This window comes from Schistocerca gregaria, chromosome X (assembly GCF_023897955.1).
Source record: "Schistocerca gregaria isolate iqSchGreg1 chromosome X, iqSchGreg1.2, whole genome shotgun sequence".
Classification (NCBI taxonomy): Eukaryota; Metazoa; Arthropoda; class Insecta; order Orthoptera; family Acrididae; genus Schistocerca; species Schistocerca gregaria.
Genome location: NC_064931.1, coordinates 428049259 through 428073006, shown reverse-complemented (window position 1 = coordinate 428073006; position 23748 = coordinate 428049259). Strand labels below are relative to the sequence as shown.

At 42.5% G+C, this 23748-nt stretch overlaps 1 protein-coding gene across 3 annotated transcripts in view; it reads right to left on the bottom strand.

Annotated features, from left to right (window-relative positions):
* The window catches only part of LOC126298705 (histone-lysine N-methyltransferase 2D-like), a 156073-nt gene that overhangs the window by 72036 nt on the left and 60289 nt on the right, over positions 1–23748 (bottom strand). The window lies entirely within an intron of this gene.

The window sequence follows — 23748 nt, the reverse complement described above, 5'->3', positions numbered from 1 at the left end:
TTTGATGCAGCTCTCCATGCTGTGCTATCTTGTGCAACCCTCTTCATCTCCGAATAACTACTGTAAACTACATCCTTCTGAATCTGCTTACTGTATTCATCTCTTGGTCTCCGTGTACGATGTTTACCCCCCACACTTTTCTCCAATATTAAACTGGTGATCGCTTGAAGTCTCAGAATGTGTCTCATCAACTCAACCTATCCCTTCTTTCAGTCAATTTGTGCCATAAATTTCTTTTTTTAAGTACCTCCTCATTAGTTACGCGATCTATCCATCTGATCTTCAGCATTCTTCTGCAGTATTTTTAGCTATAAAGTTTATTTGAGTCAATGTTCACACAAATTGTTTAATGAAAATATCGGTTTCAACTGACTAGTCATTGTGGGCTGTTGATAATGACTAGTCATCTGAAATTGATATAGGCGATAAACAACTTATGTTAGCATTGACCTAAATAAACTTTATATTTAGAAATTTGTATTTTACAGAAATTTTGAAGTTGCAGTTTAGGAATTTCCGCGTTTCAATACAACGGGTAAAGATTTTGAAATACTGTTCTCAAGGTTTCTTCGATGTGACAAATAGCATGCTTTCAAATCCGAATGCCTGATGGAAGAACCACTAGATTTTCTAAACCACTTGACATTCTTTGTATGTAAAGCCGTCCTCAACCCGAAGGGTGGTTTTAAAACTGCACTGCGTGACTAGGCATGGTATTATCGACCTTCGAGCTGATTTATCAAGCTTATTATAAGGAGCTATATCGCCTAATGGAAACTCCGAAACAAGTGAAACTTGGAACTTTTCAAATATACAAATCACTGTCAGAGAGAAAAGAAGAGATAAGCGATAGGACCGACTGAGGTCTGAATCCTGCTCGATACAGAAATTCCCATTGTGTTCCTAGGCTACTACAGAAATCTACAAATAAAGAGTACGTAATGAAACATTAACGAAATATTTCATGGTCGAAAAGCCGGATGTCTGGATCATCAGTGTACCAGACGATGGCAACGTGATGCCTGAAGGACATTTACATCCGTCCTTGAACTATTTCGTCATGGTGTACGTTTGGAGAAGCTAAACAATCACAATGAAAGAATTTCTTTCATTATTTATTCGTCATCTGTAGATTTCTGGAACAGCATACGAACAAGATAGGAAATTCTTTATCACAAAGGGTTCAACGACAGTATCCAGCGAGAAAGTTTGAAATTTACTGAGTAGACAGGATTTCGTGCAGACGCTAGTAGATCCTGAGTGTATCTATTTTATCTGCTCTGAATTTTGATACTGAACAATGCTCAAGTAGTATTCCGCAAAATTGCTTTTCAGCTGATGGACGATATAGGGTCGACTATCGAGTAATAAATATTCGTAAAATTTAAGTAGGCTATGATACAAAGCGCATCGGTGCAGGTTTTAAGAGAGAGTGAGAAAGAAACAAAGATATTGTACAGATAAAACAGTATGTAACGATGGATATCACTATTCTTCAGATAATTTATTGATAATGATCAGCATGTTGAGATATAGAAAATCGATTCACATGTAACTGTTCAAATACTACCATAAACATGAGCAAATAAACCACTTTAGCTTAGGTTAAAAGAGGAAAGTACACACAGGGACACACATTAAAATTTAACCAAATGTATGAAGTATGATAAAATACTGAAGTAAGGATTTGGGATGGTATAGGAACTAACTCCATATTCTCATAGATGAGTAAAGAAAAACCAGTAGCATGTCGGTATCAAGTTGACTACAGGCCAGCATTCAGAATGTCACACAGAAATAGGAGGCAACACACTTACGTACACCCACCCAGCGTGTATCCAAGCGTATATTCCATATACGTAGTTTGCGTGCAGAAATACACCGGGTTATTTCCATAGAATTCATAACGACACAAAAAAATATTACTTCAGATATTGCCTGAGATGTAAGTATACAGACAGATGATACATTTCGTTGTGAAATATTCAGTGTACATTCAATTCATGTTGCCATAAACTGCAAGATGTAGACTACTTACGATATCATTGCGTAGGATTTGTTTAGCTAAACCATTACTTATTTGTTCTCAAACTGTTTCGAAATACAGATTCACTATGAGACCGAATGTAGCTTGGCAGCACGTGAGAGGGAGGACAGAAGGTTAAAAATTCAACGTTGCGTGAGCATCTAGGTAATCACAAGCAGACTATTAGCTCAATGACTAATGATTGTGGAAGAGAGGAGGGAAGAGCTCGGCTACGCTTGTAAAAGGAGCCATCGGCCATTCATCTGAAGCCAGTAAGGAAAGCCACTAAGGACCTAAACTAGGACGACTGCACGGAAATTAGTGCTTCTCTAGAGTAAGAGTGTGGTGTGTTATTCCAGAGGCATCTCCCCCGATGTTACAGCTAGGTTGCTGTACGCAAAGGACGACATATGCTTCATGTATCATATGATCAGAGCGTGCAGTCGCAACAAAACAGCTCAGGGAATTAGAAATGTACATTATGAAGAAGTCGTAGAGCTTCAGTGTCATAAGATGATTGGTCACTCATTGACAGGGGATGTCTGAGTCATCAACAACATACCAGAGAGTTGTTTCTGATTTTCTGTTTAAGAAGAAACACGATGGAATGTTGATAGCACAGAAGTACCCAAGTCCAAACCAGAACAAAACGAACTTCTGGAAGATCGATAAAAATTTTTCAACGCACGAGACAGTGGCCCAAGGGAAATATTATATTTATAAATCTTAGGCATTGCAACATATGTTGCATGGAATGACGTTACATGGTTCAAGAACAGTGGACAGGCACCTTTTGCAGTGATGCGTTGCGGTAAATGGACCGTATTAATACACTCCTGGAAATGGAAAAAAGAACACATTGACACCGGTGTGTCAGACCCACCATACTTGCTCCGGACACTGCGAGAGGGCTGTACAAGCAATTATCACACGCACGGCACGGCGGACACACCAGGAACCGCGGTGTTGGCCGTCGAATGGCGCTAGCTGCGCAGCATTTGTGCACCGCCGCCGTCAGTGTCAGCCAGTTTGCCGTGGCATACGGAGCTCCATCGCAGTCTTTAACACTGGTAGCATGCCGCGACAGCGTGGACGTGAACCGTATGTGCAGTTGACGGGCTTTGAGCGAGGGTGTATAGTGGGCATGCGGGAGGCCGGGTGGACGTACCGCCGAATTGCTCAACACGTGGGGCGTGAGGTCTCCACAGTACATCGATATTCTCGCCAGTGGTCGGCGGAAGGTGCACGTGCCCGTCGACCTGGGACCGGACCGCAGCGACGCACGGATGCACGCCAAGACCGTAGGATCCTACGCAGTGCCGTAGGGGACCGCACCGCCACTTCCCAGCAAATTAGGGACACTGTTGCTCCTGGGGTATCGGCGAGGACCATTCGCGACCGTCTCCATGAACCTGGGCTACGGTCCCGCACACCGTTAGGCCGTCTTCCGCTCACGCCCCAACATCGTGCAGCCCGCCTCCAGTGGTGTCGCGACAGGCGTGAATGGAGGGACGAATGGAGACGTGTCGTCTTCAGCGACGAGAGTCGCTTCTGCCTTGGTGCCAATGATGTTCGTATGCGTGTTTGGCGCCGTGCAGGTGAGCGCCACAATCAGGACTGCATACGACCGAGGCACACAGGGCCAACACCCGGCATCATGGTGTGGGGAGCGATCTCCTACACTGGCCGTACACCTCTGGTGATCGTCGAGGGGACACTGAATAGTGCACGGTACATCCAAACCGTCATCGAACCCATCGTTCTATCATTCCTAGACCGGCAAGGGAACCTGCTGTTTTAACAGGACAATGCACGTCCGCATGTATCCCGTGCCACCCAACGTGCTCTAGAAGTTGTAAGTCAACTACCCTGGCCAGCAAGATCTCCGGATCTGTCTCCCATTGAGCATGTTTGGGACTGGATGAAGTGTCGTCTCACGCGGTCTGCACGTCCAGCACGAACGCTGGTCCAACTGAGGCGCCAGGTGGAAATGGCATGGCAAGCCGTTCCACAGGACTACATCCAGCATCTCTACGATCGTCTCCATGGGAGAATAGCAGCCTGCATTGCTGCGAAAGGTGGATATACACTGTACTAGTGCCGACATTGTGCATGCTCTGTTGCCTGTGTCTATGTGTCTGTGGTTCTGTCAGTGTGATCATGTGATGTATCTGACCCCAGGAATGTGTCAATAAAGTTTCCCCTTCCTGGGACAATGAATTCACGGTGTTCTTATTTCAATTTCCAGGAGTGTAGATGTTCACATGGAAGTGTGTTGTTAGGTGGACATCAGCATCTGTCAGCCTGCACAGTGTCTACAGTGAAATTTGGAAACTTAATTTACAACGTTGTCCCAGTTTTTGAGAAAGAGTTGAGGCTCTATTTTTTTACGTGTTAGTGGATTCAGAGAGTTGCAAGGGTGTTTCGTCTATTTGCAGCTGCATCTATTGTCCTATAAATCCACCATAAGAAGGATAGTTAATAAGCTCCCATCCCCTCCCTACCACTAACCTATTGTGCCAGTACGGCTGAGCATTAGACATACCCCTGTGGATATTAGAATGATCAGCATCTGATGGACTAGCCGGTAGTCCAGTGGTTCCCAACCTTTCTCATTCTATTACCACTAAGTGCAATCAGATATTGACTACTACCAATCCTGCTTCTCCCACCATCAACAACATTAGCGCCTAACTAAGCTTTAGAATGGAAAAGAATTTTCTTTGAACGCTTGTATTTTTTAAATGATGAAAGGTAGTTCTCTTAGGTGTCTTATTAAACCCCGTAATATTGAGTCAATTAGACAACTGGTACCGCTTAATTCTAACAACATTTTATTTATATTGATAGAAAAATGAAGTAATTCTCAGTGCATCGTGAGTGCTACCTACAACTTCTCCCCAGAAAAGAAACCCAATTATTCACAGTGTTAGTAGATACTTATTACAGAACATGGTTCCTCTGCACTACTTCTCAGCCTAGTGACATTTGCTTCACTCATACCCTGCAAACCGATTTCAAAATCAACGAAGCCAATGGGTATACACATTATACCTACTGCTTGTGTACCACTAGCTTCCTGGACTCATTACCCCTGAAACGGTAGAAATTGAAAGACTTTATGCTGACAATGCTTAGCGTCTGACCACTGCCGCACATCAACCGTTACATAATTACAGCTGTATTGTGATCTCAATTAGAACGATACTTTTAGCGAAATGAGTAATGAAGTAATTTCTGGTCCATTGTGAGAACTACACACAACTCGGAGAGGCATTTTCGTGAGCCGTTTAAGGATATACACTATGTGGTCAAAAGTACCCGGGCACACCCAAAAACATACTTTTTCATATTAGGTGCATTGTGATGCCACCTACTGCCAGGTACTCCATATCGGCGACCTCAGTAGTCATTAGACATAGTGAGAGAGCAGAATGGGGCGCTCTGCGGAACTCACGGACTTTGAACGTGGTCAGGTGATTGCGTGTTACTTCTGTCATACGTCTGTACGCGAGATTTCCACACTCCTAAATATACCTAGGTCCACTGCTTCCGATGAAATAGTGAAGTGGAAACGTGAAGGGAAACACTCACAGCACAAAAGCGTGCAGGCCAACGTCGTCTTTTGGCTGACAGAGACTGCCGACATTTGAAGAGGGTCGTAATGTGTAATAGGCAGAGTTCTATCCAGGCCATCACACAGGAATTCCAAACTGCATCAGGATCCACTGCAAGTACTATGACAGTTAGGCGGGAGGTGAGAAAACTTGGATTTCATGGTCGAGCAGCTGCTCATAAACCACACATCACACTGGTAAATGTCAACGACGCCTCGCTTGGTGTAAGGAGCGCAAACATTGGACGATTGAACAGTAGAAAAACGTTGTGTGGAGTGATGAATCACGGTACACAATCTGCCGATCCGTTGACAGGGTGTGGGATGGCGAATCCCCGGTGAACATCTGCCAGCATGTGTAGTGCCAACAGTAACATTCGGAGGCGGTGGTGTTATGGTGTAGTCGTGCTTTTCATGAAGGGGGCTTGCACCCCTTGTTGTTTTGCGTGACACTATCACAGCAAAGGCCTACATGGATGTTTTAAGCACGTTCTTACTTCCCACTGTTGAAGATCAATTCGGGGATGGCGATTGCATCTTTCAACACGATCGAGTACCTGTTCATAATGCAAGGCCTGTGGCGGTGTAGTTACACGAAAATAACATCCCTATAATGTACTGGCCTGCACAGAGTCCTGACCTGAATCCTACAGAACACCTTTGGGATGTTTTGGAACGCCGACATCGTGCCAGGCCTCACTGATCGACATCGATACGAGCACCTGTTCATAATGCACTGCCTGTGGCGGTGTAGTTACACGAAAATAACGTCCCTATAATGGACTGGCCTGCACAGAGTCCTGACCTGAATCCTACAGAACACCTTTGGGATGTTTTGGAACGCCGACATCGTGCCAGGCCTCACTGATCGACATCGATACCTCTCCTCAGTGCAGCTCTCCGTGAAGAACGGGCTGCCATTCCCCAAGAAACCTTCCAGCACCTGATTGAACGTATGCCTGCGGGAGTGGAAGCTGTCATCAAGGCTAAGGGTGGGCCAACACCATATTGAATTCCAGCATTACCGATGTAGGGTGCCACGAACTTGTAAGTCATTTTCAGCCAGATGTCTGGACACTTCTGATCACATAGTTTATGTATCAATTTTACTGCCGCATATGGTTGATGCAAAGTATATGTGAAGTAGGTAGACTATGTGAGGAACAAGGAATATGATGTTCATGCGTTCGCATCACGAACTGTAACCTCCACCAGATTTTCTCACGCGTTAATGCTAGTATTTGAAATAAAAAAAAATGTAATGACTGGTAACTTATGTGACCAGTATAACAGCTTTACCAAATAGTGATGATAATAATAATGATCTTTTGAAAATAGTTCGGTTTCGAGACCCAAATACTACAGAATCATTTTTGAACGCCCTAGTAAATTTAATTTTACCCCTCGGGGGATAATTACCCCCAGGTTGGGGAACACTGCGATAATCAGATCGCTCTCCATGGGCTCAAATGCATGTAATGAAAAAGGTGTCACGCAAAGGATAACTAACAGAGCGGAGGTAGACCTAGCAAATATGAAACTTGTGTGCTGTACCTCACAAAAGATGACAAACAGTGTGTTTATTTAAATAAGAAATGAGACAGTGGTCCACAGTGATCCTCGTTTATTATAACGTTACTTTTTGACGTACATTAATAATAATTCATTACAATATCAGTTCGATCACAATAAATGCCAAGAATAAATAAAATGTCGATTGCTATCGTGGGTCAATACAAATTTAACACTTGAGTACCTTGGCAAAGATTGGATAATTCAGATGAATGGGACAAGATTATGATCTATACACGATTTATGGAGAGGTGAATCAGCGGTGATGGTGTGGTGATTGCCAGTGTCCACCAGCAGAGTGAAAGAACTACACATGTAATTAACGTTTCCACTTGGTTCTTAATGTGCCAGCAAATACCCGTGAAAGTATTTGATTCCGAAATATGGTTAGTTCTAACAACATGCCCATTAACTCACTTGTATTCTTGCCAACGCCAAGATGTCTCAACTTGTTCTTCCTATCTAAGCAGAGCTTATTCCTTCCTCTACCAGTCCACTCAATTCTCGGCAGCCAGTGGAAACGATTCTGCGAAGTGCTGGCCAATGACATATATGTTGGCAAGTCAAAGTTTAGCAACATTAACCAGTTGTCACACACCCTAGCTTGTAGCTCTTAAACAATTCTTTCTCCCCCAATCTTCACCCAGTTCGATATTTTAGCCAATGCGATCAATTTCACTTACGTACTTCCTGAAAATTGGCTTCTCGACTTCCCCTACTCCACTATTTGTTTAGTTTAGCCAATGAGAAGGCCTCTTACAACTTTTTTAGGCCAGAGGTAACGTGGCAACAGAGAGGTGGCCCAGTGCCCTAGAAAGAGAAAATAATTTATTTTCACAAAGCAGGCCAGCTACTTCTCAAGAAACTCTAAGATGTTTATCTGTTACTGACTGCTCATAGCATACTGTTCCCGGAAGACGAGTTCTCGAAGCAAAAGAATGATCGTTTCTAGTTTGTTTTGTCCGGATACCTCCGCTTGTAGAAATGCAGCTCTCTCCCGAGTGCAGGAGTTCGTCACACTACGTTAACTATTTCTGTGAAAGGAAGCTTGGACCCACACCGCAGTGGCCACAAAGCATTATGCGAAAACGACAGGAAGGTGTCTGGCCGTTGCCACAGAGTAAGATATCTCTTTGTCTGTGCCGTCGCCAGCCCTGAGAATAGTGGGGTCGGCACTCCGCATCTGCTTCTGTTGTTCCTAACATTGGGTCACTGCCTGGCCTGTCCAGCTTGGCTCGTCACGCACTCAGCTGAGCTACAGAGAAAATTATATGCAAAACCCCCACCAGTACAGAAGGAATTAATACAGAGGTAGACAGCTTCTTCTGGCAATCACTGAAATTCGTCACTGTAGTCGTTAACTATTGTATTAAGTGATGGGAATAAAGTTCAGATAATAATGATTTAAGCTCCAATTACGATTAGTACATAAGATGCTATGGTCCAGCAATAGACTGCCACCTATCACTATTGCGTATGCTGTTGTTCCACGGCACTATTTACTGATGGAATGTCTCTGGGATTAGCCCACATTCCTCTAATATTACTTTGACACTCATTACAACGAAGTGTATACTGCAGAAAGTGACACGTTTGTTGACTTATCATGGAATATACAGTCTGGGGATTATAATAGAAAGCCTCCAGATGGAGTGGGAAGCTCAACCTATAATGCTAAAGAATCAGCAATGATCAGTGGCATGAGGATGTAAGGGGAATGGAAATCACTGCATTAAAGGAACACAATGTGTATCCAAAGGAAAGAAGCCTTGTAACTGGAAACGTATAATGATGGTCTTTCCATTGACAAAAGTTTCTGCATTAGTCCCCCATTCTGATCACCAGGGGAGGACTGCCAATGGGGACGTGATTGTGAGACTAAGATTGAAAAACCAGTGAAACAGTAAGATTCTTCGAGTTGGAGGGTGGAATGTCAGAGGTCTGAACGAGGTGTGAAAAGTAAAAACTTGAAAAGAGATTGAGAAGGCTCAATCTAGATATAAAAGGAGTCAGTGACGAGAAATGGAAATAAGATAAGGATTTCTGGCCAGAAATGAGCACAGATTGTGGATTGAGAGTAAACCAAACAAAGACAAAAATAAGTAGGAGTAGCAAAACTGAGATTAGCGATAACTATAACATAATAATTGGGGACCGCACATTGGATGAAGTGATGGAATTCTGCAGTCTCAGAAGCAAAATAACGCATGACAGACAAGGAAACGGGGACACAAGAAGCACACCAGAACAGAAGAAAGAAGTCTACTATTTTCACATAGGTCTTAATTTGAACAAAAAATTCTGAGAATGTACGTCTTGAGCATAGCATTGTGTGTAAATGAGCCATAGACTGTTGGGAAACGGGATAAGAAACGAATAGGAGCACTTAACATGTGATGTTACAGAAGGATACTGAAAATGAAGCAGGTTGATGAGGTAATAAACGTGGAGGTTCTCTGCAGAACCGGAGAGGAAAGTAATATGTGGAGAACACTGAGTATAAGAAAGGAGAGGACGATAGGACATGTGTTAAGACATTATGGAATGGATTCAGTGTTACAAAAGGCACAACAGAAGGCAAAAAATGCCGGGGGAAGACGGATTGGAATTTACACAACGAATAATGGAGGATACTGGGTACAGGTGCTGCTCTGATACGAAGAGGTTGGCGTGGCAGAGAAAGTCACGGAGGGCCGCATCAAACCAGTCAGAATACTGATGAATGTCAAAAAAAGTATGTATTGAAAACAGTTCCTCTCCACTCATCAAAAACGTCAATACATGCGTGTTTACAGCTGTGCATCCGTGATTGGATTTAAATAGCTATGGATGCTATGTTCAAGGCCATTTATATTCATTCACGAGCAAATTAATTTGTAGCAGGTGCTATTCTTGTAAGAGAATGCTTCTATCGCCACTGCAAACGATGTGATTTGACGTGGAAGGTCATTTTACTGGTTGTTGGCGTGGCAGTCGTGCGCAGAAGGGGCTAACTGTGCTGCATCCATAGAGCCTAGAAGTAAATAAAACGTCCTTCTGGCTGCACGAGGTGCAACAGTCTTCCCCCTTCATCTGGGTACCCATAACCACTGAGATGCTGGACGCTCCACGCAAAACATATCGCACGGTACATGGGGAGTGAAATTTCATGTAATCCGATTTGCCTTTAAAAATTGTTTTAGATCGTTGAAGTAATGCTACATCCGTTTCGGTAGTTAGTTTCTCAGTCAAATTTCTAGTTTTCTCTTAAAAAAATAAAAACCACTATTCTGGGATTGACGCGGGTTCGCTGCTACGAGGTCTTTCTCATTCGATTTTGAGGAAACTATTCGGTAAAAAGATATTATTTTTCCACATCTTATAGCCACACGTTGCAAAACGGTTCAGATGGCTCTGAGCACTATGGGACTTAACTTCTGAGGTCATCAGTCCACTAAAACTTAGAACTACTTAAACCTAACTAACCTAAGGATATCACGCACATCCATGCCCGAGGCAGGATTCGAACCTGCGACTGTAGCGGTCGCGCGGTTCCAGACTGTAGCGCCTAGAACCGCTCGGCCACCCCGGCCGGCTCACACGTTGCAGCTTGGTAATGAACTTCTTTTCTTTTTGGTACGGCCTGTAGTTATCGTGACACTTCCAAGTAAAGTACAACACCACCTGTATTTTGAAAAGTTATAAATGAAAAATGTAGCCACTGGTCAGTTTGCGGTCGGTGGGTTTTAGGACATAGGTTGCTGTGTACGAAATGTAGATAACACATCGAATTTGTTTTTAACAATGGAAGGAGGGTCACGTCTTTTTCCATTCTCTAGAAAATGTGTGAGATATATTAGAGATTCTCTGCGTCGAGTTTGGCAGCTAAGCTCCAGACGCCGACTACTGCCGCCTCCTATGACCTGCTATGGGGAGTGCGAAACTGCCTCGTGTTTTCTTCTGTGTATGCCGCCGATAGAAACCGAAGCTGGAAATTAAAGAAAACGTTAATGACACGAAAAGACAGCGGGAGTCATCAGCTCATGACGCTGACTGTATTTTCTTAAATCTGTGCTGCCTGGTTTCAGGAAACAAAGCTACCTCTATTACTGAATTTATTCGCTCAGTTATTGTAACCTGTTCACTGCCGTTTAATCTGAGGGCGTTGCAAACTGTTGACATGTTCTGCTACTGGCTGTTCGAATGACGCACGAGCGATATAACTGCGCACAGACGAAATGTTAACATGGTTCCTGAACTGTACTGTGTACAAGTGCAACAAATAAAACACACGTACATTCTGTTAACTTACATCTACAGGAAACCAATCGAAATGAACAACAGGAAAATAAAACTTATTTTACAAGCGCACAATGCAACTGTGTAGGAGATAATGGTAATTTCGGTTTTAATATATTCAAGAGGAATGCACAGGAAAGAATAAAATAAAATGAAATTTTATGTTACCGTCTAATAACTGAAACGAATGTGTAATGTAATATTAATACATTCTTCTAGAGAAAAGTGTCCGAAATTATGAAGAAATTATTGTTTTACGATCGAATAATTGTACTTGGTGTTCAGATGGAAGTTACAGGTTTCTTTGCACCTTTCTTGTTTTCTCTCATTGTTATTAGAAAGTGTGCACGCCATATTACAATGTCCCACCTTTGAAACAGAGATGTCCTATTTTTACGTTTTTTAAAACGAAATAGAACTTTTTGTTTTTCTTCTATACAGAAATGAACCACATTATTTAACAGCACTTTTCCATATGAGCATACTTTGTGGTAATGTATATTTGCTCGATGACTATCCATTTCAGCAGACACTAAGAATACGCAAAAGTAATAACCCACTACGACTATAGCATGACTGTATTGCCGAGTACTGTTGGACACCTTTGGCCCTATCTGTACAAAAACAAGGTCTAGTTTCGCATTGTGCCATCGGAAGTAACTTTAAAACTAACAAATCTGAAGCAAACCCGATGGAAAGGCAAGATGAGGTAGGAAGTGAACAAGCAGACACAGGGAAAACAGCAGTGCGACTGATGTTGCGATAGGTGCGGTAGAGACCCAAGGGGTGGGGGGACCAGTACATGCCCACGAGTTCTTCGCCACGGAAAAGGTCAAGCTACTTAATTCTATGCGCTGTGGCTGTATCGGCACAACCGATATCGAGTAGATCGGTAGCATACGACATATGGGACCCTTCACCTCCGAGCTTTGAGCAGAATGGATTCTGACATCGAGGTACTTCGGTTCGTAGAAATCCACTGCACCCACAGAGAACTGTCATGTGCAACGACATGTTGAGGAGAGAGGTCGCCATTGACTGTCGCTAGTTGTAAAACAGGATAGATGGACAATACTGCAAATGTAATGCCGGAGAACAGCAACCAGTGTGCTGCCATTATATTAAAGGAATAGTCAAAGGTTTTAATTACCATCTCAGCAAAGAAATTTTCGAAATTATTATCTTTTGCAGGTAAATGATCGTAGTCTTGGTACACAATGAAGCAAGGAGCTAGTAAGCCCATAGTGGAGCCAAAAACAAAATGGCGCAGTGTAATGGTAGAGTATCATGCCATAATTCGTTTCATGCGGTTGAATGGAACAATGCTGCAACAGTCTATGCTGAAAGTGTGTTAGAAAAACTTTTTATTTGCCAAAATCGGTTACTAGTTTAGACTTATTAAACGACTATCTTCAGATCACATAACAGAAGACTTTGTCTACATCTACTGCTGAAGCAAAACGCTTTGTCATAATCATATCTACAACACCAAACTCAAAAACTGTAGCTCCAATATATATTAGATATGCTACTCACCATATCATTGTGAAGTATAATAGATACATCATTGTGATATTATGAGACAACTTAAGGAACAATGTTGTCTGTTGACAGTATAGGATGAAGCTATTCAACTGACAGAAACAGGCATATGTCTACATCACAATTACGTATTTTTTATGATGCGCAGAGTTCCGTAACAAGTTTCAGCTAGTAATAGCGAATACCCTGTTCAAGAATCACAAGAGGAGGAGGTATACTTGGAACAGGCCGGGAGATACGGGAAGATTTCAATTAGACTACATCATGGTCAGACAGAGATTCCGAAATCAGATACTGGATTGTAAGGCGTACCCAGGAGCAGATATAGACTCAGATCACAATATAGTAGTGATGAAGAGTAGGCTGAAGTTCAAGACATTAGTCAGGAAGAATCAATACGCTAAGAAGTGGGATACGGAAGTTCTAAGGAATGACGAGATACGTTTGAAGTTCTCTAACGCTATAGATACAGCAATAAGGAATAGCGCAGTAGGCAACACAGTTGAAGAGGAATGGACGTCTCTAAAAAGTGCCATCGCAGAAGTTGGGAAGGAAAACACAGGTACAAAGAAGGTAGCTGCGAAGAAACAATGGGTAACAGAAGAAATACTTCAGTTGATTGATGAAAGGAGGAAGTACAAACATGTTCCGGGAAAATCAGGAATACAGAAATACAAGTCGCTGAGGAATGAAATAAATAGGAAGTGCAGGGAAGCTAAGACGAAATGGCTGCAGGAAAAATGTGAAGACATCGAAAAAGATATGATTGTCGGAAGGACAGACTCAGCATACAGGAAAGTCAAAACAACCTTTGGTGACATTAAAAGCAACGGTGGTAATATTAAGAATGGAAAGGGAATTCCACTGTTAAATGCAGAGGACAGAGCAGATAGGTGGAAAGAATACATTGAAAACCACTATGAGGGTGAAGATTTGTCTGATGTGATAGAAGAAGAAACAGGAGTCGATTTAGAAGAGATAGGGGATCCAGTATTAGAATCGGAATTTAAAAGAGCTTTGGAGGACTTACGGTCAAATAAGGCAGAAGGGATAGATAACATTCCATCAGAATTTCTAAAATCATTAGGGGAAGTGGCAACAAAACGACTATTCACGTTGGTGTGTAGAATATATGAGTCTGGCGACATACCATCTGACTTTCGGAAAAGCATCATCCACACAATTCCGAAGACGGCAAGAGCTGACAAGTGCGAGAATTATCGCACAATCAGCTTAACAGCTCATGCATCGAAGCTGCTTACAACAATAATATACAGAAGAGTGGAAAAGAAAATTGAGAATGCGCTAGGTGACGATCAGTTTGGCTTTAGGAAAAGTAAAGGCACGAGAGAGGCAATTCTGACGTTACGGCTAATAATGGAAGCAAGGCTAAAGAAAAATCAAGACACGTTCATAGGATCTGTCGACCTAGAAAAAGCGTTCGACAATATAAAATGGTGCAAGCTGTTCAAGATTCTGAAAAAAGTAGGGGTAAGCTGTAGAGAGAGACGGGTCATATACAATATATACAACAACCAAGAGGGAATAATAAGAGTGGACGATGAAGAACGAAGTGCTCGTATTAAGAAGGGTGTAAGACAAAGCTATAGCCTTTCGCCCCTAGTATTCAATCTGTACATCGAGGAAGCAATGATGGAAATAAAAGAAAGGTTCAGGAGTGGAATTAAAATACAAGGTGAAAGGATATCAGTGATACGATTCGCTGATGACATTGCTATCCTGAGTGAAAGTGAAGAAGAATTAAATGATCTGCTGAACGGAATGAACAGTCTAATGAGTACACAGTATGGTTTGAGAGTAAATCGGAGAAAGAAGAAGGTAATGAGAAGTAGTAGAAATGAGAACAGCGAGAAACTTAACATCAGGATTGATGGTCACGAAGTCAATGAAGTTAAGGAATTCTGCTACCTAGGCAGTAAAATAACCAATGACGGACGGAGCAAGGAGGACATCAAAAGCAGACTCGCTATGGCAAAAAAAGGCATTTCTGGTCAAGAGAAGTCTACTAATATCAAATACCGGCCTTAATTTAAGGAAGAAATTTCTGAGGATGTACGTCTGGAGTGCAGCATTGTATGGTAGTGAAACATGGACTGTGGGAAAACCGGAACAGAAGAGAATCGAAGCATTTGAGATGTGGTGCTATAGACGAATGTTGAATATTAGGTGGACTGATAAGGTAAGGAATGAGGAGGTTCTACGCAGAATCGGAGAGGAAAGGAATATGTGGAAAACACTGATAAGGAGAAGGGACAGGATGATGGGACATCTGCTAAGACATGAGGGAATGACTTCCATGGTACTAGAGGGAGCTGTAGAGGGCAAAAACTGTAGAGGAAGACAGAGATTGGAATACGTCAAGCAAATAATTGAGGACGTAGGTTGCAAGTGCTACTCTGAGATGAAGAGGTTTGCACAGGAAAGGAATTCGTGTCGGGCCACATCAAACCAGTCAGTAGACTGACGAGAAAAAAAAAAAAAGAAAAGATGCGCATTTAAGTGGTGCATAGCGTATCTAATATGTATACGCATATTGTAGCTACAATTTTTGAGTGTAGTGTTGTAAACATGACTGTGACAAAGCGTCCTGCTTCAGTAGTCGATGTACACACTGCCTTCTATCATGTGATCTGAAGATGGTCATTTAACTGGTCGAAACTAGTAATCGATGTATTCTTCTTTGTGATCTTAACACATCAAAAGTTTTTTCTGGAGCAGACAACAAATTATATTTAAAGATCACCTCCTACAACACAGACAATGCCAGGTGATTATAGTCTATTCTGAGTTGGTGTAAGTGTATGGCAACAACGCATCATCACATGAAATAGTAGTTAGGTGGCAGAGGCGGTTCCAGTGTGGACAAATAAGACTAACTTGTGATGAATGAAATGACAGACCATGTCTCTGTAAAGAACTGGCAAACGCATGATAACGGAGGCCCTTGAACTCGAAGACAGGCGTATTATGAAAGTAGAAAAAGTGAAAATTGGCCATGGACAAGTTTTCGACATCTTGCACGATATTTAGAACATAATGTAGCGTCCCCTGCGGAAACTATCAACTCAGCTGCAGCAGCCGAAGTTGCCATAGTCAGCGAGCAGGTGCTAAGTTATGGCTGCAGCAACAGGCATTTTTATACGTTTCAAGGCTGACTACGCTAAGCGCCGTTGTCGTGCCTATGCAGCAGTAACACAGGCCTATTGCAGGTCGGACCAAGCAGTTTATGCTTTGCTGGGTCACGGATTTGCTGTCCCGAACGTGGCCGGAAGCAGCACGTCTGCACAACAAGTGGACTGCTAGCACGTATAAATAACCATCAGTTTTAGCAGAAGGATCAATCGTCTACCATGAAGAGAGGGGGGGGGGGGGGTTCATGGCACTGGAGCGATATGAGACAGCAAGCAGAGACTACGAGTTCAGGCCTCCACCACTGCACCATCTCCTTCCTGGACTTGGTGCCACTCCAGTGGGGGGATGCCTCCAGGCCTACTCCATTAGCAGCCAGATTCTTGCACTGGCGGGCAGAAGATTGAAACTGGGATGGTACAGCTGCTCACCCTTTTGTGCTGGTGCGAGCTCCCTGGCACCACTCGCAGAAACGAGATCCGACACTGGAGGCTGGAGTACCCTGCAAGTATTCCGGCAGTGTTCCACATCGGCGGTGCCGCGTCTAACTGAGTCGCCCGCTGCTGAGCGAGCTCCTGGTGCCAGCCTTATTTGGAAAAGACGTCACAGCCCACTGGTCGTCAGCTAGCGGCAGCACACCATGCGCCATCCTCACCATGAATTGAAGGGGCCGTGGCCATCGCACCGCGACACTACAATCGTATGAGCTGCACTCTTACCTCAACTCAGTCAAACACAGAAGAGCCCTTTACCCTAGGTCCACTTCAGCAACAAACGCTGCCACCTGCTGGATTCCACGACCTCTTGGAGCCATTCACACGCTCCATCGAATCGAGGCAGCAGCAGGAATGTGGAAATCGTTTCAGGCCAACATAGATAACTTAGCCACCTGGTCACAATGGACAAATGACTCCGAAATAAAGCAGCAAAATAAGCAGCGGAAATACGTGGTTTCACCCCTGCTGATAGACACATCATCAGAAAATGTGATGCCGAGTGTTTTATGGTTCTGCTATGGTGTAATGCTGACAGAGGGTGTTCATAAGGGCGAACTGTCACAGGACCATAGACCGAAATCTCCTGATGAGATTACAGGACGATGTCAAAGAGGGTGTGTTTCCTCCACTGCAAGGGAAAGGCCACCCATGCTGCTTCTTTATGTATCAAATTTTGTCTCAGTCCTACCCCTTCCCCCTCCCACCCCTCCCCCCTCCCTCGTCTTCGTAGTCTCCTATGGCAAGAATTTGCAAAATGTCAGCGGTGTGTTTTCGAGATGTAAAGTTTTCTTGATAGCTAGAATGCAGACTTCTACAACCAAAGTCTCCGTCAAGTTATCCAGCGTTGGGAAAAGTGTGTTCCATTGAAGGGTGGATATGAAGCGAAATTACTATACCTTGTGTCCTATACACACTTGTTCGGAACACGCAGTCCTGCACCAAACGAATATAGAGGAGATGGAGTCACGACCACATTTCGACGGCGGATTCAGGAAGCTGTTTGAATACTTCTGGTTATGTAACGCATAGATGCGTCCCGACTGCTGAGTGAGTGTACGTGTCGTGTCCTGCTCCAGCTAATGACTTGGACAGGTGCAAATGAGACTCACCTCCGAGTGCATGTCGGTGGCGTCGATGCACTCAAATGTGTTGCCAGAATCCCGGCGACTCGCCCTGAGGTAAGAACGTAGGCTACGCCCTTCCCAGGCGGGCTGCCTGCGTTTTAACGACGTCAGATGATTTCGTAATGCGTCCTGTCAAACAGGTGCTTACTCATTCCAGTTTCCGTTGTGATAGTTGTTATGAACAAGTAGGAGCCTTCATGATTTCTCACTGAGTTCTTTAGTTAGATGAAGAGTTCTAACATTTGGAAGAATACGAGGACTGTACCATGTGCTCGAATATAGTACGGGCTACGATGACGCAACAGTAATCCATTTTCATTTGCGAATGTTCTCGAACTAGAGCGATTTACCGAAGGGAAACTTACTATTATATCCGCAATCAAATGCGCGAATAAATAAATGTACATACAATATAATAGGAAGAGTTTAAATGAAACTACGTCACACTACATTTACATCTACATTTATACTCAGCAAGCCACTCAACGGTGTGTGGCGGAGGGCACTTTACGTGCCACTGTCATTACCTCCGTTTCCTGTTCCAGTCGCGTATGGTTCGCAGGAAGAACGACTGCCGGAAAGCCTCCGTGCGCGCTCGAATCTCTCTAATTTTACACTAGTGACCTCCTCGGGAGGTATAAGTAGGGGGAAGCAATATATTCGATACCTCATCCAGAAACGCACCCTTTCGAAACCTAGACAGCAAGCTACACCGCGATGCAGAGCACTTTTCTTGCAGAGTCTGCCACTTGAGTTTGCTAAACATCTCCGTAACGCTATCACGCTTACCAAATAACCCTGTGACGAAACGCGCTGCTCTTTGGATACTCTCTATCTCCTCCGTCAACCCGACCTGGTACGGATCCCACACTGATGAGCAATACTCAAGTATAGGTCGAACGAGTGTTTTGTAATCCACCTCCTTTGTTGATGGACTACTTTTTCTAAGGACTCTACCAATGAATCTCAACCTGGTATCCGCCTTACCAACAATTAATTTTATATGATCATTCCACTTCAAATCGTTCTGTACGCATACTCCCAGATATTTTACAGAAGTAACTGCTACCAGTGTTTGTTCCGCTATCATGTAATCATGCAATAAAGGATCCTTCTTTCTATGTATTCGCAATACATTACATTTGTCTATGTTAAAGGTCAGTTGCCACTCCCTGCACCAAGTGCCTATCCGCTGCAGATCTTCCTGCATTTCGCTGCAATTTTCTAATGCTGCAACTTCTCTGTATACTACAGCATCATCCGCGAAAAGCCGCATGGAACTTCCGACACTATCTTCTAGGTCATTTATATATATTGTGAAAAGCAATGGTCCCGTAACACTCCCCTGTGGCACTAAGTCTGGGCCGTATAGTGGCCATCGCCAGATAGGGCCCTACCAAAGGCACAGGCAGTAAGTGGGCACAAAAACTGATCGAAAATAAACGAGGTAGACGATTTCAAAGTATTAACTGGGAGAGGTCCGTGTGTTCTCCTGCCCTACGGTTGCTTGACTCCTGCCGCCGAGAGGAAGCCTTTCCTTCAGGCCGAGACTGTTCAGACACGCGGTTGTTACAGTGTCATTTCTTCCAAGTAGCATAATAAAGAAATTACTTCTGCGAACAGGCGTCACATGGGATGTGAGCCAATAGTGCGTGTGTTTCAGACAGCTGCAGCCTACACATCTAGCTCACGTGCAACAACGGAGTTTTTGTCACTATTTCACTATGATACTGCACGGCCTCAAAGCTGGTGAACTGGTGCTAAAGCAAATACGCTATTTGACGAAGGCTTTCGATTTTTACCGATTTCTGTCAACTGAGGACTGTAGTGAAATTGTTTAAGCTACAGTGCTTGAAAGTATTTGATAGAATAATGAGTAAAATGGACAAGAGATGTCACATGCAATACACTATTTCATCTCACGTTAACATTCTGTCAAGAATGTTTTAAATTGGAGCTATATGTCTTATTTTGGAAAATATGCAGCAACTTTTTGTGCAAAATGTAGCTGAAATAGCAATACGGCTGACCTTGTTAAGGAAACAGCGGCTTTCAAATTCCAGTAGAAGCAGTTGACGAAGATTACCGACACAGCTTCCAGTATGGATACATTAAAGATTTTTTCATCGAGTTACCACATGCTTATCCAAACATCAAAATATCTCTGAAGATATTTATGATAAGTCCAGAAACTTAAGCTTCTTGTCAACGCAGTTTCAGAAAATTAAAAATTGTAAAAGAGTTACTTAAGGCCGAGTATAGGCGAACCCAACTGTTAAATGCAGCTATCTTGTCGACAGAATACGACGCAGCTGCTAAATTTTTGAATAACATAATCAATGAGTTTGCTTTTCTCGAAGCAAGGAAATGCAAAGTATAATAATAATAATAATAATAATAATAATAATAATAATAATAATAATAATAGTAATAACACCGTTCTTGGAAAGGATTGGCTTTTCAACAATCAGTTGTAGACCTTTTCCTTTTATTTACAGTTAATAATTAACGCACTATTAATAGTTTATGAAGAGAAACTAAACTCTATTCTTTATTATTAAGTACACAAAAATCAATGTACAGCAGCTGGCATAAACAATAAGACATACATTTTAATTTATCTTCACTTAGTTCTGAAAGTTATGTAATTTGTTATTTAATTTGTTGCATGCAATATTTTTCATCTTTATATGTCATTTAAGTAATAATATTATTAAATGTATGCTAAAAATTAAAAAAATGTAAATACATGTAAATGCAAGAAGATGATTTTTTTCTGTGGTAGGGGTGGGGGGATGAAGCTTTCGCAGTTCTGGCAAGGGTGCTCTATTCAAAGGATAAGAGACGTAAAAATCTTTTCTCGCTGTAGAACGCCGTATTTCACCTGCGATAAATAGTATCAAATTTCATTTATACTTCTTCCACTGATTGACGTTTGTGGTATGCACGCGACTTCCCTCACGCACAAACGATACTTGAAAAGAGGAACCACTAAAGCGTAGATGACTATCATCATAAATTGCGTTAACGGCCTTTACTGCCTACAGCAGAAAACAGAAGGAAAAACCACACTAAAGAAGGAAAATAAATACGGCACACCATAAAAGTTATAAAGGAACACATTACTTTAATCACAATAAACAAGCGAAGTAAGTCAGTCACGACGGAGATGATATATGCTGCAGATGGTAGCCCATCGTTACCGGTCTAGCTTCGTCTCCCACCGTTGTCGGCTCCTTATGTTTACGGATTGATAGTACTCGAATCTCCAATTGCGTTCTTGGACGTCCCCTTTGGCGTTTCCCAGCAGGTTGAGAATAGAGGACTCAGTTAGGGAAGGATCCGTCACCTCGAAAGATGTGGCCATACCAATGTAGCCTCTTCTGCTCAAATAGGCGGGCAATGTGTGGGTTTCCAATCCGCTGGTACACGTTTTTTTCCGTACTTCGTTCTCATTTACATACTATTGTATTGTAGACAAGTCCACAAATCTTTCGCATTATCTTCCTCTCGAATGATTAATCCGTAGATACTGCGAAAATCTTCGTACAAACGTAATTGCATTTCTCTATATTAAAAAATAGTGAATTATGATTTTTTAAATTTGTTAAAAGTTCATGTACAGGGTGAGTCAACTATTACAGGTCACTAAAACCACACCAAGAACAAATAAATACATTGAGGTGCGATTTTCGTTAATCTGATACCGGATAACGTGTGAATTTTCTGACGTACGCATGTACGCAAGAAACGCGGTTAACGTTTATAGCTGCTGAATCATGACACTGTTTTTAAAAATGAAATGAATGCTTTTTTGTGACGCTGGAAGGAGCATTCGAAGAGGACTTAAAAAACGTAATATATAATAATAATAATAATAAGACCACAACAACAACAACAATGGAGCTCGGTCAAATAGTGACAAGATAACGGCGGCGCAAATTCTTTTCCCGTCATCAGGAGCAGAGTACCCACAAACGTCTGCACTGCTGCACCAAATGTAAGCAGACAGGCGACCAGGTACTAACGTAACGACCTCCAGAAGTTCTGCTAAGAAGGTCTGTAATTATCTGTGCAGAATGTGCGAGACATCCTTCGTAGTGTGGACGCCTTATGCCTAATGGGATGTCTTCCAGTTACTGCGGCAGCATACCAATTAGGAATTGTAGGTAATATGGATATTTAGACTCCCACCAATAAAACATTGACTGATGACGCGACTCTGTAAAATTCTTCACCACACGTTGACAGAAAAAGTTCGTTGTTTTGTATATCTCCTAGTCAGCAAGAAACTTGAGCTGACCAAAAGTGCATACTATGAAGATTGATTTGTCCGCGGTTTGGGAACAATGCTCTACCCGTAAATAAAATCTTAGATAGACGTACCGCATCGCTTTGAAGTTTTCGTAGACACTAGTCGCGGAGCTGTAAACTATTCTGAAAGTAATTGTCATTAAGCTGTTGATGGAGCGACATGTCTGTAAACAATGAATCTATTAAGTTCGAAATCAGCGTTCTCAAAGGAAGTACACAACGAAGATTTATAGGACAAGAGGTGTTTAAACATCGTTGGTTGTCCAAGAGCAATGCACGTGTCCTAAGCACCAAATTTGTCACCTAATGACAGAGCAAAACCTCTTAAACACGTCGTAAATAATAATAATAAAAAAACATAAGTGTAATTGCTATTTATGTTCAAAAATGGTTCAAATGGCTCCGAGCACTATGCGACTCAAATTCTGAGGTCATTAGTGCCCTAGAACTTAGAACTAGTTAAACCTAACTAACCTAAGGACATCACACACATCCATGCCCGAGGCAGGACTCGAACATGCGACCATAGCGGTGTCGCGGCTCCAGACTGCAACGCCTAGAACCACACGGCCACTTCTGCCGGCATTTATGTTCTGTTTTCATTTATATTTTAAACATATAGTCATGAAAACAGCCTACTAACCAAGAGCATGAGTAAAACTTTGTTCTTAGTCTTTCCTTTTCTTCCCATCGAGACTGTCATACAAGATTTTTCTGTATGCGGGCTGACATGTTGATCTGGAGTTTCTCGTTCAAAGTTCTCTGGCAGCAAATAGAGTGACTGTTAGATCTGTGTTTTAGTATTTTTCTCTTGAGTGCCTGTTTTCGCATGAGCCATCTAAGAAACTAAATTTATGGACATGTATGGAAGCTTATAGGGCTAGTTTCATCTTGAGAAATGGGAGCTTCTATTAAATTTGATATTTAACAGGAGCACTAAAAAGTAATTCTCTGACAAAGACGAAGTTCTATTCATAATATCAGATGCGGTAAGTACGTATTTCAACAACTGAAATACATTTAAACATAGGATACACGACAGCAGCGTAGTCGTGTAATGAGTCTGCTATTCTGTGACCGCTACCATCAATTTAAAAGGTAGACTTTACATTCACCAGGGGTTTTAGGTGGTGCTACAGCGTTAATTACCACCTTCATAGAAATGGGAATTCAAGGGTTAGACGGTACTTTTACAGCAGGGACATGCCTGCCTAATTAGTCCCGGTTTGATTGTTGTACAAATGAGAGAGGAGACTCTTGAAAGACTAAGACCTGACAGCGTATAAGTTTAAGCATTAAAGAGTCTACCATCGGTCTGCACTATGGCACTACTGGACGCTAGATATCTGACAAAAAATTTTTACAGACGTGATGGGGACATCCACACTACTTTCCGGGTGGCTACCAGCCTTGGTTTCAAAACCAGGAATGGTTGCTGAAGGAACATTGTCTTGGATGCAGAACTATTCTGGGTATGTTTTACGGTTGGAGTCTTACCAGAATTGCCACGTTAGATAAATGAAGGCTGTAATGGCTTACGTTGTTTTAGGATATCAAGTTTTCGCTCACAGTTCGTACACTGAATACACCATCGAATGTGCTTCATTATTTGTTCATGTCATGCTTCGC